Source organism: Macrotis lagotis, chromosome 7, assembly GCF_037893015.1.
Source record: "Macrotis lagotis isolate mMagLag1 chromosome 7, bilby.v1.9.chrom.fasta, whole genome shotgun sequence".
Classification (NCBI taxonomy): domain Eukaryota; kingdom Metazoa; phylum Chordata; class Mammalia; order Peramelemorphia; family Peramelidae; genus Macrotis; species Macrotis lagotis.
In genome coordinates, this window is record NC_133664.1 from 187271554 (window position 1) to 187285509 (window position 13956).

Genomic DNA, 13956 nt, shown 5'->3' on the forward strand with positions numbered 1-13956 from the left:
GATTACTATTAAAGCTGAAGAAACTGAGACAGATGAAAGTTGTGATTTGTCCTAGGTCACAGAGCTAGCAGTGTCTGTAGCAAGATTTGAATTTGGATCTTTTTGACTCCAAATCTAGTGCTCTATCCACTGCGCTTTCTAGAGAAATTCAGTTAAATTCTTTTTGTAAATCTAAATAAATAATAACAATATTTTGTAATATATTCTATGTATGTTTACTAGGAAATTCTGTTGCATAGAGTAGATATATAATACACATAAAAATAGAGAGTTACACTAGATATTATTTAAGCCCCTCTCCAACTTTAAACATACAATTCTTTATATAGTCAGGGTTGATTTGGGCACCCTTGATCAGTTGAATCCTCCACTCCCTCTTCCCCTTCACATTATGAAATTATAGGCTGTAAGGTATATGTAACAAGGTAATGATGTTAATTAGAGCTTGGCCCCTTTCAGTCTTGTCCTGGGTCCTATTGTTGACTTATCAATAAGAGACAGAGTAATTTGTGTATGGTGCTCAAAAAAGAAATTCAACCAATAAACCCCAATATACTTGTAAGGTTTCAGTGATCAAAATATATATTCCTTTGGGAATGAGAAGGAAGGGGAGGGAGGGTAGGAGAGGGGAGGAGAGGGGAGAGGGGAAGGGAGGGGAGGGGAAAAGGAATGGGGGGGGGAGAGGGAGAGGTTGAGGAGGAAAGAAAAAGTAGGTAGCTACATTGCCCAAATGATCATTGATTTCTCAGTGGGCCAGATGCTACCACCATATACAGAAGTTGTTGTTTATACTTTGTTTTCAAAGTGGACCATGACATCAAGGAAGTGATTCCAGGACATGCCAGTGAATTGGATTTAAGTGAACAAATAGCCTTACTTTCTCTTCCAGAGACAATTGCTTCTTTTAGGGATCAGAGAATGGAATATACCGGCAATTTCCACTAGCTATCCCATTAATTTAAATTGGGGCAGCCCTGGAGTCAGGAAGACCTGAGTTCAAATACAGCCTCAGACAGTTAATAATTGCTTAGATGTGTGAATTTGGTCAAGTCACTTAACCCCATTGCCTTAAAATAAATTAAAAAAAAGTTAATGTGTCCAAAACTCAGGGTATCCTTTCTTCTTACCTTGTCCTTACTCTTCACTTACCAACTTCCTTTTGATAACATTACCATTTTCTCAGTTCCACAGACTAAAATTGCAATCATTTGTCAATTTTCCCTTTCTTACCTATATTCCCTATATGATTGTTTTAAATATCTCTAGTGCCATTTCCTTCTCTTTCATTTTCATTTCCTAGCCTGTTGTGACTTCTTTTTCCCTTTGCTTATATCAATAATATTATATTAAATAATAATATATGTAATTATTTAATATAATTATATTTTATATAATATACAATTATATATATTTATATAATAATAATATTTTATTATTATAATTACCTTTCATCTGTTTTTCCATTCTTCCAGGCTCCCTTAAATAATGCATTTTTCATATAATTTCCAAAGCAGTTTTTCTAATAGATGGGTCTGATTAAGTCAATACCCTTATTCAGAAACATATAGTGACCACACATTGCTTACTAAAACAATGTAAAATCCTGCCTGGTATTCAGAGTTCTCTAAAATGGTGCCACCCCCCATAAGAATGGGAAGAGAAAGTGTAGCTGATATCATTCATACAGACAATGTTTTATTGGTCCTAATATAATGACTTCATCTATACTAGTTTTACATACTGACTTAAACTATGTGTGAGCAATGTAAGGAGGAGGCTAAGTTGAAACATAAAGCCAATATCAATCTCCAAACTAAAACAAAAATCTTTTAATTCCCCATATTGATATGACCATGACGATGAAACCAGCTCACAGCCCTCTTCCATTCAATCTCATTAAATAATGTCTTTTGTTATTTACTTGTTTTCAGTCATGTCTGACTCTTTGTGATCCCCCCATTTGGGATTTTCTTTGCAAAGATACTGAAACCATTTACTATTTTTTTCACCAACTCATTTAAGAGATAAGAAAACCAAGGCAAACAAAATTTAAGTGATTTGCTAGTAAAGGCACTAAACTAGAAAATGTCTGAGACTATATTTGAGCTTAGTAAAATGAGTCTTTCAGACTCTGGGCCCAGCATTCTAATCACAATGCCAAGTGTTTAACACTTACCTGTCTACACCTCAAATAGTAAATATTCTCTGTCTCCATCAAACTAGTGAAGCAGCAGCCTCCTTCCCAATGGCATGCCTAAAGATCACAGAAAAAAAGCCAGTATTTTGAACTCTCCATTTTAAACTGCTCTCAGAGTTATCAAGGAATCCCCCTCTACCTTCTTCTTGTTAATCTGTCAGACCTTTTCTGCTAAGCCAAATTCAATCTTATATTTATTATGTTCCTACATTGCAAAGAACCCTATGAGAGCCATGAGGATGGAGTAGAAAGATGCAGTGTTTAGTTAAAGCAGGTCCTAACCTAACAAATCTCACTTTCCTCTTTTTTCTGTCTTCTAATCTATCAAGATCTATATTCATTTAGTCATTTTTTATTCCTGTTGTCATTCATTCAAGTCTAATCATTCCCTAGAAGATCATTAGCTTTGTAAAGATAGGAATGATATAACTTGAGAAATATTTATTTTTTTTAATTCTTGAAATTTAATTACAGCCATATAATTTTTACTCTTTCATTTTCTCGATAGTTCTTCCTTATATTTGCCCTTTTCTTTTCCTACTTGGAGAGATTTGGCTTTTTGTTCAAGGATCTTTTTGCAATCTTTGTCCAGTTTTAGCCTTGTGATAACCACCTTGCTGGGATGAATGACCACATGGACAGTTGTACCATTAGCCTTCTCGTGCTGCACATGCTCAATGTAGATCACATATTTCTTTTTGTAAACTTGGACTACCTTACCAATTTGCTGTCCTTTGTAGTGTCCTCGAACAACCTGGACTTCATCATCTTTTTGAATGGGCATGGAGCGGACATTGTACTTCTGTCTCAGCTCCTTAGAAAGAGAAGACATAATTTTCCTCCGTATGTGGGAAGGGGAATTGAAATGCCTCTTGTGGTTCTTCCTTCGGTTAGAGGTCACAAAAGGATTGAACTTCATTTTGATCTCAGAGACACAGCAGAAGAGAAAAGGACTTGTCATTTAAAACTTTAACCCCTAGTTTAGTGAATCATGTGTTTTAAGTGCTTTACAAATTTTTTTTTTGCTCAATTCAATTAATTGAATCAAAATAAGGGACAATATTTATTATTGACACTTGCATTTTGATGATTATTATCTTAATTCTATCTCCCTTCATTTCATTTTCACTGGTCCCCATATATATGTGTATAGACATTCATAGATATGCATTTAAACAAATAAGATATATAGAATAAGGTCTTATAAGACTCCATGCCAGTTAAAAACAAGAAAAAAATCAATTCAACATCAATTCAGAAGTCACCAAACACATTTGACACTTAGAAGCAAAGAAAAGTATATATAAACACTACAGAACAAAGTAGAATTGTCATAATATTATACATATTACAAATAATATTAAAACACAATAAAGAGCAAGAAAAGGAAAGAAAATAGACTGAGTGAAATACCCTGAAGAAAAAAAAAAAGGAAACTGAAGAAAGGGGAAAATGTATCTGCCTTCATGTTTTGCAGAGGTGAGGGACTTTGACTGTGGAACATTTCACATGCTATTGATTCAGTTACTGTATTGTAGATTAGTTTTAGTGAGCTATTTTTTCACTCATTTTTATTCTATTTTTTGTTATTGATGAAAGAATATATTTTAAATGATGGTTAATGATAAAATGCAGCTATCTATCTATCTGGCAAGACAATGGAGTTAAGTGACTTGCCCAAGGACATACAGCTGGGTTAATTATTAAGTGTCATAGGTAGGATTTGAACTCAAGTCCTTCTGACTCCAGGGCTGGTACTCTAAGCACTATGTCACCTAGCTGCCCCAATCAATATTTAAAAAAAAAGTAAATAAAGCAAAATCTATATATATTACTTCCTTGTGTAAATGAATTTCTATGGCAGGTGGGAATGGGTGACAGAGCAGATAACATACTGGATCTAAACATAGGAAATCTAAGTTCAAATCCTAAGATACTTAATAGCTGTGTGCCAACAACTGGTCTCTGTCTGACATAGCTTTCTCATTCATAAAATGGGATGAAATAGAGGCTGCCTCTTAGAGGTGTTTTGAGGATAAAATAAAATAACAGTTATAAAGTATTTGGTAAACCTAATGTATTATATACATACAATCTATTATTTGCCTAATCAGATGCAAATCAAAATTTAAAAATGTGTATATACATGTACATGTTTGCATATCTATATTTGTAGATAGATATACATTTAGACTATATGCATTTCCCCTACTTTCAGCGCATAAACTTAATTAAATAAGAGTATTTGACATATTGAGAAGTCAAGTAAAATAAGTTATTTAAATAAAATGAAATGAATCCTATAATTGAAATCTTCAAAACAAATTTAAGTAATTCCATTTACTTCAAGGATCCTATTTTTCTAAACAACTTTCCCTTTTCGGTCCATTTCTGAGTGTGCCTCTGGAAACCCCCAGAACATTTTGTTTTAGTTAACCATTTTTTCTTTTTTAAATAACTCGATGTTTTAATTACTTGGAATTATCTTAGAAACATGGTAAGGAATATTATTGTTAAATATGTTTGTTTAATTTCAAGAATGTAGTAATATTCTAATTAAGCTTCTAATGTAGTAATATTTCTAAAATAATTTTTTAAATTTAAGATTCCAAAAATTTAGAAAGAATAATATTCCTAAAGAAATGAGAAATTTTGCCTTGAGTATGGTATTTTCTTGGGGAAGAACAAAGCAGAAACTTAGATATCTAAATACTTTGTAGATATTCAAGAATAGTCTGAGTGAAAAGGTAAAATAGAGGTCTAAATAATATTGAAAAAACATTAAACTACTCACTATAACTAATAATATTGTTCATCTCATTCCTATTCATATACTTTTTTTGGTTACTACATTTTAAAAACAAGAGACACTGTCAAATAACAATAGAAATTTTAGGGAAAATAGACATCAGACATGAAGACTACTTATGAGGCAGAAATAATATGACCATTATTTCTGGTGCAAAAGGTTTTTGAATAGCATCATTTGCCTAGAAGCTGTTTTCCAACCTAATAACTCCTAGAATAAAGATCTGAAACACTTTCCAAAAGGATTAAGGCCATGTAACAATTGATAACTACAGGTTTTCAAGAATTTAATTTCTGATTGGCCCAAAGGTGAAATCTGATTTTAAATTTCTTTAAGGAACTTATATTTTAAAACAATTATTCTGAGAAAATAAAAATGTTAAGTATTACAGTAATCCTCTAGAAAAGTCTTGCCTGGGTCAAATGCATACAAAGTTATTACCATAATAACCTCCACAATGATCATTTCACTGAGTTTTTAATCCATTTGGGAAGAGATTCTTTTTTTTTAATCTTGTACTTTAATTTGCTTCAAGCAAAACCTATATTCAGCAAAGTAACACAGTTCTACACTTTGGTTATTATTTCATCATCTTTTTTAGGAAATTTAATAGTTAGAATTTGTGTAAAAATATGGAAATTTGAATGATATTGACCATTAACAATAATGACAATTTACCTATGGCTAGCATCTGTTTAGTCCCAATTTGTAGCTAGAGGTAGCATCATATTTAGGATGGTAAAGTAGAAAAGAAATTAAAGTTCAGAAGCACATTTCTTTGAAAAAGTTCAGGTATGACAGAGTGATATCATTTATGTGCCAAACTGAAAAGAGACTCAGAGCTAAAGCCCATCAGTAATGCTATGTTCTTCAAATTAAAGTTAGAAGTGAATAAAAGATTCTAAAATAGTTTCAAATGAATATTTAGATGAATTAATCACTAAACAGTAAGTGACATTATGCCATTCATTCATGTCCACTATAATAAGCACTCTTCTAAACCTGGAAACAAAAAAGAAAACTCATGGATCTGTCTTTACCATCAAGGAGCTTATTTCCTAGAGAAAAACCACATGAACAGAAGTTATAAAATGCAAAACAAAAACATAGAGTAATTTTAGAGAGGAAGGGCCTTGCTCCTGACTTGATTATCTCTTTGATAGAAGAAAAGTAGAATCTCTGGAATTTTTGTTGATCAGAATTCTGACATTTTTTTCCAAGTTGTTTAAATAGACAGTTACTTTGAACATTTTGCTTTTTTCAGCTTATATTTCTTGACTCCTCCCAGTGACCTTCAGACCAAGCTTCACTTAGGCAAAGGTGCAAGACGTAAAGAAAACTAAGGATTTTATGATGTCTTAAAGACTATCAAAGATCTAATGGTTCATCTCAGTTGAAAGAGTCACATTGATTAATGATATGGACATGATCCTGGAGAGAACACTTCCATAGTGTTCCCAGCAAACAATTAATTCTGAAGACATTGACAGTATACCTCGGGTTGAAGTCAACCCTTTTCTAACTGAACTTCCAACTGAAGAAGAGGTTTTAAATGTCATTAGCCCCCTCTCAAATGACAAAGAGTCTGATGATGATCATATTCCTGCTAACATTTACAAGGCAGGGCTTCTGATGATCATACAAAAGCTGACTGATATCTTCTGGGTTAAATGATAAAAGCAGGTTATCCCTCATGAGTTCATGGACACCTCTATTTACCATCTCCATAAAGGAAAGAGAAATAGACTATCCTGTGAAAATCACAGTAACTACTGTAAAATACTTGTCAGAGCTCTTCTTGATAGTTTGATCCTTCATCTGGAAGATGGTCATTTACCCAAGAGCTAGTATGACTTTAGAAAAGGCTGAGGAATGATTGATAAGGTGTTTGATGTCCAACAATTGCAGGAGAAATGCCAAGAGTAGAATTGAGGTTTACATTTGACATTCATCATCTATCTGACCAAGGTCTTTTATGCTCTCATTCATGAGAGTTTGTGGAAGATCATGGCAAAATTTAGTTGCTCAGAGAAGTTCATCAATATTGTAAGTCAGTCTCACAATGGCATGCTGGCACAGATTCTATATAATGGACGATGTTCTTATATTTACCTAGTCACCAAAGGATGAAGCAGGGCTATGTGCTGCTCCCATGCATCTTCATTCAGTGAATACAAAAATGATGAAAAGCTTAGCTAGCATTCTGATGACAAATTATTTAACTTGAAAGGACTAAAAGCCAGGACTAATGTGTAGAGAGGATTACTGAGACTTTTTGTCCATAGATAATTGCATAGTCAATGCATCCTCTGTTGCTGAGATAGGATCTATTCTCTGCCACTTGTGCTAATTTTGGTATAACAATTAACAAAATTAGCAAGAAAACTGAGGTTCTCAGCTACCCAGCATGACACCATCCATACATGGAATCACCAGATACAACAAACAGAGAAATTTCAAATATTCTGGACCATTACTGTGGCAGTATATATTCCACAAATGTAAACATAGATTTTGGGGTTGATATGCACATTGTCAGAGCTAGCTCAGTGTTTGGGAGAATCTGAAGGAAAGTGTGGAATGGAAGAGGTATTAGACTGCCTAGGAAATTGAAGGTCCACAGAGCTATTGTGCTCTGTTGTATGCCTGTGAAATCTAGACAGTACACCACCACCATTCAAGGAAACTGAATCAATTCTATTTGAATTGTCCTAGGAAGAGTCTAAAGATCAGTTGGCAAGACAAAGTATTGGATACTTTCTTGAGCTGAACTGTCAGTCATTCAAACTCTACTGTAGAGAATGCAGTTCTAATGGTCTGATCACATTGTTTGAATGTCAAACATACAAGGCCAGTGCTCACACAAATATCAAAAGAAGTAAAACAAGGACACTCTCAAGATCTCTCTAAAGAACTTTGGAATCAATTGAAAGACATGGGGAACAGTAGAACAGGATCACTCAGCATATTATACCCATATCTATGAAAGTATTGTGCTCTGTAAGCAAAACAAAATTATAGTAACTCAAAAGAAACATGAGATGTATAGATTTAGAAACATCTACATGCCAAATGGTCTATTTGTTCCAGATATGTGGTGGAACCTTCCAAGTCCACATTGGGTTAATCAGCCACACTCAGACACACTGTACCTTGACCCCGACATAGTAACGGTCTCCTTCTAGCATGAAAGACAACAAACAAATTGTACCTATTATTCCAGAAACCATCTAACACTGATTATTCACATCTCATGTGATATTTGCCAATTCAATGGGTTTGAGGTGAAATGCCAGGGTTGTTTTTACTTACATTTCTCTTATCAGTCCTTTTGAAGAATCTTCCATATGAATATTTATACTTCACAAATTTTATTTTGGGTACTGTTTATTCTTTGATCATCTATCCAAAATGTGCTTAACTATGTTAATAGTTTGATGATAATAGTCATCTTAGACAATCAGAAACTGTGAATTACTTCTTTGCCAATATTCCCTCTAAGTATGAATTCATTTTCCCTTGGACTTTTTATGTACTTGTCTAACAGTATGTCTCAATCATTTTTGGTGCAGAGATATTTGCAATTTGATCTTTCTTTTATCTTCTCAATAAAGTTCTCTCTGTAATAGCTTATTGATAATGAGTAATTGATTAATATTTGGGAAACTTTGAATCATTAAAGATTAAGTAATGTCCTGGTTTACTTATGGACAAAAATACTATAAACCTCTCAATTTATAAGGATTATTCATAGGTCTCTGATGGAAGAAGTAACTAATAATGTTCCAGAGACCCAGCCTACCTGTGTAAGTGAGAGTTAGGAAGAAAGTCCAAAGGGAGCTTTATGATAGTGCATATTTGCCAAAAAAGCACACACACACACACACACACACACACACACACATGCACACACACACATATATGTATATGTATATGTATATGTATATGTATATGTATATGTATAATTGTGATCTACCAGGATTATATTGACATGGATTAGATTAATAGTCCTCAACCATATTGGTCTACAGTTCTCTTCCTTTATTTTTTCCTTCCCAGGTTTATATATTAGAAATGTATAAGTTATGCAAAAGACATTTAGTAAAGTATTTCTATGATTTGATTTGTTCTTGCCTATTCATAATTTAGTATGCCATTTTTAATACTCCATTTATTTCATTAGGTCATGTTGTGCTCCCTGTTAAACTATTTTTATTTCAGTATTATCTTGATAAAATGCATTTACATTTATTGTTTTTTTACCTTTATTTATAATTTCTCAATGACAGCACAGGTTCTAATTTTTTTCTGCAAGGCAATGGGGTTAAGTGACTTGCCTAAGGTCACCCAGCTAGGAAATTATTGTCTAAGGTCATATTTGAACTCAGGTCCTCCTGACTCCAGGGCCGGTGCTCTATCCACTGTGACACCCAGCTGCCCCCAGGTTCTAATTTTTTAAAGTTCCTATTCAGAAGTTGAACAATCTTTTATTTATAAATTCTCTCACATTTAGTTTAGTTCTATATTTTCTCTTTTGATTATATTTTTCTTAAATCTGACCATTTCTGAGAGAAGATTTAAGTATACTACTAATACTGTTACTTGATGCGTATTTTTGCAATTTGGTGAACTTTTATGACTTTAGAAACTATTCCATGTGCTGCATATATTTTAGATTGATGTTAATTCATTTTCTATATAAGTATAGTTTGTGCATAATTCATTTTCTTTTTTTGTCAAATAAAATGATTGCAACTCTTGACTTTTTTGATTAATCTGCTGCATAGTGAATTTCATTGCTGCCTCTCAAATTTATTCAGGATATTCTTTTACTTATAGGTGTATATCTAGTATAAAAAAGTTAATTAAAACTTGTTTTTTATCCATTTTGTAAACCTATTTCATTTTGTGGAATAATTTAATCAATTCTTACTTACACTTATAAACAAGACCTGTTTTTATTGCATTAAAACCTTACTCTTTTAAGTAGATGTTTTATTTTCATGTTCAGTTTTTAATTACTTAAATGTAATTTTGTTTTCACAGTCTTCTACCAATACTATCCCCTCTTATTTTCCTGCCCTTCACCAAATTCTTGAATATAACTTAAATTATTTTTTCTTTTAATTTCTTATTTAATCAATTATTTAACTCCTTTTCCCCATTTATTTCACATCCAGTTAAATGTTTAGTCCAAAATCTTCCTTTCTTTTTCTCCTTTCAAATTTCTTTAAAATTTCCTTTTACTGTGCCATTTTAAATGATATTTTACTTGTCTTCATTTCCTATTTCTTTTCCCCTCCAGCTTATTCCACACTGTATTTAATTTGTTGATTATTTCCTTATAATTTCCTTATTTTTTGCTTTTAGATTTGTTTAGTGCAATTAACGTTTTTAGAGGATGAGTTTTAAGCTTTTATATTCATATCAGTTTTTTGACACAATTATAGATCTATCCCATCTTCCCTTTTTTTCTGTTGTGTTTATTCTTAAAAATACCTATTCATGAGAGAAGAAATGGAAGATGGAAATAGTGCTCCATAGCTGAAATGACTGTATATCACACATTGTGTTGCCCATAACCAGTCTTCTCATCAAAGACTTATCTCCAGTTCCATTTCCTTCCCCCCATGCCAACCCCCCTTCCTTAGCCATTTGGGGTACTAGATGTCCCCAGGACAAAATGCCAACATTTTAAGATTGAAAATATATGTAGCAAGAACTTGGTCTTTCAAAATACAGAATTACTCCAAGATTATACCTATCATGGAGTTCCTACTTCCCATGACAGGCATATTCTCACTTATTTCAATCCTTTTATTCAGCTAACACTCCCCTTTTCCTTGTGTTCCTTCTAAAAACAAAGAAAGAAAAAGAGTGAGATAAACATTTAAATATTAGAAACAAGCAAGTACATAAGTCCTAACTCAAAAAGTGCCATTCTTTAAGCTTTCTCAATTTCTCCTCTGCTGTCCTTTCCTAGACATGATTAAGGTTAATCTTTACTATTACATGGGGTATTCTCCAATTTAACTACATCAGTAGATATTTCTAGTCCTATGGATTGATTCAAATATAAGAAGCTCAGAGATTTTGCTTGTTTTCTATGAAAGGCATGAAGTTTCAGACTTCTTTTTTCAGATTTAGGTGTAACACACAAAATTGGGCAAAAATATTCATTATTTGTCTGGGTTAGAAGTTTAAAGAAATTTGGCTGAAAGGTCTAATTAGCTATCTTGCTGGTCTTATTAATATCGATATTTCTAGAGCACTTAGGTAGCACATTGGATAAAACTATAGCTCTGAAGTCAGGAGGATCAGAGTTCAAATCTCACCTCAGATACTTGCTATTTATTAACTACATGACCTTGGGCAAGTCATTTAACCCCACTATCTCACACACAAAATATTGACATTCATAAGATATCCCCTAAACCATGGAATAAATTGAATATTTGCTATTATAATGTGGTTTCCATCAAAATCCTCAACTTACAAATAACTCCCCATTAAGGATATAATAGAGTTCTAGATACATACTAGGTGTTACACAAATAACAAAACAAAAGCAATTGGTGAATTAAATTGAAAACTCATTGTTCCTTGCCATACCATGAAAGTGACCCTAGGTTTTTAAAGGTTATGTAAGAGGATCATAGCTGAAAAGACCTGAAGTTCAATCATAGAAGTATTTTCAAAGTCTAGGCTAAGATTTACCCTTAAAGTTTGGAGTATTCAACAAAAACATCTATTATTCCATGACCAAACTGAACAGTTTGATCATGGGATAATAGATGTTTTTGTTGAATACTAATAGTAGTATTTTCCAAAACTATGAACTCATGAATCTTTCAAGAATGTTAACTCACGGCATCAATCTTATTGTCCAGATTTATTTTATGTTATCATAAATTTTGGATAAATTATTGTATATTATAAAATATAATCAACATAAAAATTTTAAAATCCAACTTCCCAAGGAACAATTTCTTACTATAAATTATTACAAAAGAGAATAATCTCCAACAGAAGAGTAACTATTTCCTTTTCATGGAAAATCCTGTAAAGCATGGGCAATTAGCCCCAAAATTATATTTATGACCATAGTCATTTGGTTCCAGCAGGTGATGAGTCACTTATATTTGATAATTTTTTAGATGATTTAGGGATAGTTTTACTACTTTTTTTTTTGCAAATTCAGATGATGTCTTAATGTATATTTTTGGTTAGGTATATTTGCTTTAAATATTGTAATCTTGTTGATACAGGGTCAAATATCTGAGAAATTCATTAAACATAAAATAGGAGAGTTCCCTAGGATCTATGAGATACTTAAACATCATTGTTACATTGTTATATTAATATAAAACATGATTTTGGTGTCCCATTTTCATAATTGTGTTCTAATTTCTTTGTCAGAGACAATTTTTATTGACATTTGAATATTTAGGATATTTCTTTTGTATTTTATTATATTTTTATAATTATATGTTTGTATAAGTTATACAATTCCATATTACAGATATTTTAGGAAGTACAATTACAAAGAGTTTTTAAACTTGAAATTTTATTGGTTTCTAGTTATAGTAGTTATTATTAGTAATTGTAATATATGTTATATAAAATAAGAAAATTAAATTAAAGACAATTCCTTTCTTATTCAAAATCTATAATTCTATTATCAAAAAAGTCTCTTCTTAATTTCTACCTTCTGACTTTTGAGAAATAATTGAAGAAGATGAAAAGAGGGGGCACAGTGGATAGAACACCAGCCCTGGAGTCAGGAAGACCTGATTTCAAGTTCGACCTCAAACGCTTAACAATTACCTAGCTGTGTGACCTTGATTAAGTCACTTAACCCCATTGCTTTAAATAAATATATTTATTAAAAAGATGAGGAAAAAATAAGAAAATCAATGATAGGATAAATCTTTTGAGGCGTTCACAAAATTGAGAATTGCTCTTTAATAATTTTCATCACTATTGGTAAAATTTAGCTACTTTGACAGATAATTTTAAACTGAACCAAGTTTATCCAACCTTAAACCAAAGTAGATAATTTACACCAGAGGTCATGAACAATTGTCAAATAATGATTGTCAGTTATTTGATAAAATTTTGTCTCTATCCCTAGGTATTTTTTTCCTTTTTTAAAATTTCAACTAGAATTTTCTAAAGTCAGAAAAGTGCTAAGGGTCAGAAGCTAAAAGCATTGGACAGGTTTGAGTCTAGATTGTTTAAAAATTGAGAAGTTTATTTCTAGACAAGTATTTACTCTAATTCAGTAATTGCCAAACTGAAAATTTTGTAAACTGCTCCTTGGTGTGAGGGGTTAAATAATAGGCATGGAAGACTGACTCCCAAGTGAGACTCAGAAAGACTTTAGATGATTTCTGTCCTTAAATACAGTATCTTATTAATTAAATACTATTTTTAGGACTGAAAAAGCAATTTTAAAAAGTTTCTAGAAAAGAATACTAATATTTGCCACTTGAAAATATAGAGAGACATTTCTTTACCTCTTTCATATTTTCCTTTCGAAATAGAATAGAAAATCATTTTAAGTGAACAAAATTTGTAAATAAAATGAAATTAATTTCAATTTTCTTTTCCTTTTTTGAATTTTTGAATAGTGCCTATGACAGCAGTTTTGACTTATTTACCTATCCCCTTTGTATTTACCACCTCTTTCTTTCCTGAAAACATTTACAGAACAAATCCATTTATGGAAATGCATGTTTAGATGAGAATCACTTGCAGATTAGTCAAATTTTGCCATCTAATTCCTCAAAATAATGTTATTCCCTATTTAAACTTCCAAAATGTTAACCAAGACGCAAACTATTGATTGTTTTTCTGGTGACTATCTTTTCCTAGAAAATAACCAAAAAATGAGTGCAGTGAGGCTATTGGGTCTAATTACAGCAACACAAAAGAGGAATTAATCGTT

At 32.0% G+C, this 13956-nt stretch overlaps 1 protein-coding gene and 1 pseudogene across 10 annotated transcripts in view; one reads left to right on the forward strand and one right to left on the reverse strand.

Annotated features, from left to right (window-relative positions):
• Positions 1-13956, forward strand: part of SOX5 (SRY-box transcription factor 5) — a 1270393-nt gene that overhangs the window by 359355 nt on the left and 897082 nt on the right. The window lies entirely within an intron of this gene.
• Positions 2683-3116, reverse strand: LOC141494219 (large ribosomal subunit protein uL24-like; annotated as a pseudogene).